Raw genomic sequence first — 5,000 nt, forward strand, 5'->3', positions numbered from 1 at the left:
TGCCGCTGTCGCTGCTGTGTTATCGCTAATACTGCTGCTGCTGCTGCTGCTGCTGATGATGATGATGATGATGATGATGACGATGATGACGATGATGACGATGATCTTATTGTATTCATTGCTGCTGCTGATGCTGCTGGTGTTCCTGCTTTCATGTTGATGCCCTTGTTAGTCATACCAATGATGATGATGATGATGATGATGATGACGACGATGATGATGATGATGATCTTATTAGAGTTGCTGCTGTGGCTAATGCTGCTGATGCTGTTACTGCTGTCGTTACAGTTGCTGTTTTTGCTGCTGTTGAGGATGTCGATGGGAGTGGGTGGGACAGGGCTGTCCCTGTTGCTAATGCTGCTGCTGAAACTACCGCTGTTGCTAACGTTGTTGACGTTGCTATTGCTGTTGTTATATTAGTGTTGCTACTATTCCCACTGCCATTGCTAATGCTGCTTTTGATGCTTTTACTGTGGTTGTTGTTGTTGTTGCTGCTGCTGTTGTTCTTAGACTTTCTCCTGTCGCTAATGCTGCTTTCGCTACTACTACTGTTGCTATGGATGCTAACGTTGTTGTTGCTAATGATAATTCTGATGCTAATGGTGATGGGCTGATGCTAGCGATAACGGAGACGATGATGGTGATGATAATTCTAATAACGATACTGATATTAATGCTAATGAAGATGGTTGATGCTAATGATGATGGTTGTTGTTAATGATGATGGTCAATGCAAATGACAATGTTGTTAATGACAATGTTGTTAATGACGATGGTGATGCTCATGATGAGGACAACGAGATTGCTAATGATTGCATTTGTTGCTAATAAAAACGATGATACTGTTGATGGTAAAATCTAATGTCAATGGTGTTGGCAATGATGCTGAATGGTTGTGATGCTGCGGTTGCTAACTGAATTGTTGCCAATGATGATAGTGCTGTTGCTAATGATAGCAACGTTGCTCTTGGGAATGTTGCTGTCACTAATGCTGCCATTGCTAATAATGATAATGATGTTGCTAGTGGTATTGTCACTGTTAATGCTGACTCGGTTGCACCATCATTAGCAACAGAGTTACCCCTACTGCTAAACTTTGCTGCTGTTGATGATGTTGCTGACAACCTCCTATTAATGCTTTGGTGTTCTACTGCTGCTGTTGCTTCTGTCGTCAGCACTCATAACGACAACAACAACAAGTAAAAGGTGCAGGCAAGAAAAGTTTTTGGAAACTTCATAGAATAATATACAAATCAGAGAATGGTGTACGTATATATGTGTAAGGCAGCGAGCTGGCAGAAACGTTAGCAAGCCAGGTGAAATGCTTAACGGTATTTCGTCTGCCGTTACGTTCAGAGTTCAAATTCCGCTGAGGTTGACTTTGCCTTTCATCCTTTCGGGGTTGATAAATTAAGTACCAGTTACGCACTGGAGACGATGTAATCGACTTAATTCCTTTGTCTGTCCTTGTTTGTCCCCTCTATGTTTAGCCCTTGTGGGCAATAAAGAAATAAGTATATATGTGTACATGTATATGCACAGAAGTATGTGCATATATATATATATATATATATATGTGGCCGTTTTCGTGCGGGTGACACGTAAAAGCACCCACTACACTTTCTGAGTGGTTGGCGTTAGGAAGGGCATCCAGCTGTAGAAACTCTGCCAAATCAGACTGGAGCCTGGTGTTGCCATCCGGTTTCACCAGTCCTCAGTCAAATCGTCCAACCCATGCTAGCATGGAAAGCGGACGTTTAACGATGATGATGATGATGATGATGATATATATATATATATATATTTCTGAACTTCGGTATGTGGTGAAGCAACTGTTGCTGATCCCTTAATTATGTTTATATATTTATATATATATGTGTGTGTGTGTGTGTGTGTGTGTGTGTGTGCGTGTGTGTGTGTGTGTGTGTGTGTGTGACAAGAAATAATTTTCGTTTCTTTCTATGGAAACAAAAAAGTTATATAGGACTGCAAAAAAGAAGTACTCAAGTAAGTGAAATTGAGATAGAGACAAAGATCATTGATTAGAGAACAAACGTCAAACTCGGGCCAACAATTATATATAACCCGTACTTCTATTCATTTCATCATATATAAATAATACCATGGCATTCGACATATAAAAGAAATACATATATAAATGCTAAAGATGAAATATATATATATATATATATATATGCACATATGAAAAAAATAGAAAGATCTACAGAAGGACCTGTTTGGAAAAATGCATATAAAAATCAACTAAAGTAGGTGATTAAAAGGAATTATTAAAACATATCAATCGACTAAAAAATTTACAAATCAATTATAAATAGTCTGTTCTTAAAAATGAAGCAATCCAGGGTAGGTCCGGTGTCCAAGGAGCATAAGAGAGATCCAAAGAAGGGTAAGTCAAAATCCACACCTATGGCCATTTCGGGAGTTCATTGCCGCAGTCCGATTGCAAGTTAAAGCGCATTTCAGCAATCACGTCCTCATCAGGATGAACAGAACTCTCTATGAATTTCACATTCAAGTAGTTCATCAAGAACGGACTATTTTGATATATTTTTAATCGATGGGTAAATTTTTTAGTCAATTGATATATTTTAATAATTCTTTTTAATCACCTACTTTAGTCGATTTTTATATACATTTTTCTGGACAGGTCCTTCTGTATATTATTGTATTTTTTATATGTGCATGTATATATTTTTTTACTTTTGGCGTTTACATATGTATTTTTTTAATATGTTGAAAGCTATTGTATAATTTGTATATGATGAAATGTATAGAAGCATGGGGCTTCTATATATATATATATATATATATATATATATACCAATGACTGGCACCTGTGCCAGTGGAGCACTAACAGCACCGTCTGAGCGTGATCATTGCCAGAGCAGTTGTCTGGCTTCCGTGCCGGTGGCATGTTAGAAAACATTCGAGTGTGGCCATTGCCAGTACCGCCTAACTGGCCCTTGTGCCACTACACTCTCGGAGTGGTTGGCGTTAGGAAGGGCATCCAGCTGTAGAAACACCCTAGAATTTCTTGGCATAGATCCAATGATGAATGCAGAGTATTGCTAATGATGCCTGATAGCCATAAATGGTGAATATGCTTTGCAGACACACTATCTACGATTTACTCTGAAACAAGGTTGAGATACTGCATTTAACGCCTACTTTCTAAACCTTAATTCTTTAACTTCAAATTTGATATACATATGTACATACATACATACATATATATATATATATATATATATATATATATATATATATATATATACATATATATATATATGTGTGTGTGTGTGTGTGTGTATACATATACTTTTCATTGAAGTGGTAAAAAAGATCTTCAGAAACTGTTACCCAGAGTTTCACGTTGCTGTTCATCAGACAACTATGATCACAATTGTCCAATGATCAGTAAACATGAAGCTCTAGATAAGAGTCTGTGTGGTATATGGATACTATTTTTTCCACCTTGTTTTGCATTTATGTGCTTACTTGAATTATGTGAATATATTATATATTTGTATATATATATATACATGTGTATGTACATATATTATATATGTATATATATATATATATATATATATATATATGCATGTGTGTGTATATCTATATGTATGTATATATATATATATATATATATATATATATATATATATATAGTAAATCCCAAAAGAAGAACAAACAGAAAACAACAACGTGAAGACGTGGTACATGTAAAGTATTAGCAGACGCTCAGTGAAAGAAAGAAAGATGGTTTAACGTTTTGAGCAGATGCTCTCCTTTGGATACAGAAGAAAGTCCAATAGAAGGGAAGAGGGAGGAAGAAAATTGCCAATGATTCACATGTGGTTACATTTTGAAAATCATGTAAATAATTTATGTATATAGACTACGGACCGAGACCTTTGGAAATGGGCTGTGCGTGAGAAGACCCGGCAAGCCAAGTAAGATCGTTGCCAGTGCCCCTGGACTGGTTCTTGTGCGGGTGGCACATGAGATGCACCATTTTGAGCGTGGCCGTTGCCAGTACCGCCTGACTGGCTCCTGTAGGATTTTCGAGCGAGATCGTTGCCAGTGCCCCTGGACTGGCTTGTGCGGGTGGCACATAAAAGACACCATTTCGAGCGTGGCCGTTTTCGTGCGGGTGACACGTAAAAGCACCCACTACACTCTCTGAGTGGTTGGCGTTAGGAAGGGCATCCAGCTGTAGAAACTCTGCCAAATCAGACTGGAGCCTGGTGTTGCCATCCGGTTTCACCAGTCCTCAGTCAAATCGTCCAACCCATGCTAGCATGGAAAGCGGACGTTAAACGATGATGATGATGATGATGATACACACACATATATTTGTATATTATTTTTATCCTAAAAATTTAGAAACTTTGTGAGATATAAAACAGCTTGTTTTTAACAGTCGAACATGATGTAGACAATGTTTAAAATAATAGCACGTACATTATTGGTCAAAAATTCTTTGAATCAAAAAAGTAGAAGGCAACCTTCAACTGTTTCTAATGAAAGGGTTTTCACCCAATATTTACACACTAGTATTCATAGGGTTGTGGAGGCACGTGGCTTAGTGTTTAGGGGTGTCAGCATCATGACCGTAAGATTGTGTTCTTGAGCAAAACACTTCATTTCATGTTGCTTCTGTCCACTCACCTGGAAAAAATGAGTAACGCTGCGATGGACTAGTGTCCCGTCCAGCTGGGGAACACATACACCATTGAAACTGGGAAACCAGGCCCATGAGCCTGGCTGGGCATTAAAAGGGTGCATTTATTTACTTTTTCTTTATTATTCATAGCTTTATTTGCTTAGAGTTCCATTATTAAAAGCAAATTATGCCTCTGTAGACATACATATACATATTATAAGCATGACCTTCTTACGTTGGGCCTCACAGTGGCAATGACAAGAGATATGCTGTGATTGAGAAGACCCGGCAAGTAGAGTGAGATTGCAGCCGT

The 5,000-nt window shown here is 38.0% G+C and overlaps 1 protein-coding gene across 5 annotated transcripts in view; it reads right to left on the reverse strand.

The window, feature by feature from the left end:
• The window catches only part of LOC106874937 (NAD(P)H-hydrate epimerase), a 788,445-nt gene that overhangs the window by 189,263 nt on the left and 594,182 nt on the right, over positions 1-5,000 (reverse strand). Inside the window, exon 1 of one of the 5 annotated variants that reach the window (XM_052974455.2) lies at positions 1-622. This exon is cut by the window's left edge and continues 519 nt beyond it. The exons of the other annotated variants lie outside the window; for them this stretch is intronic. The gene's annotated coding sequence lies outside the window, so the exon portion shown is untranslated. Of the gene's footprint in view, positions 623-5,000 lie in introns of those variants that run through there. 5 annotated transcript variants of the gene reach the window in all.

This window comes from Octopus bimaculoides, chromosome 18, assembly GCF_046866305.1.
Source record: "Octopus bimaculoides isolate indiv1 chromosome 18, ASM4686630v1, whole genome shotgun sequence".
Taxonomy (NCBI): domain Eukaryota; kingdom Metazoa; phylum Mollusca; class Cephalopoda; order Octopoda; family Octopodidae; genus Octopus; species Octopus bimaculoides.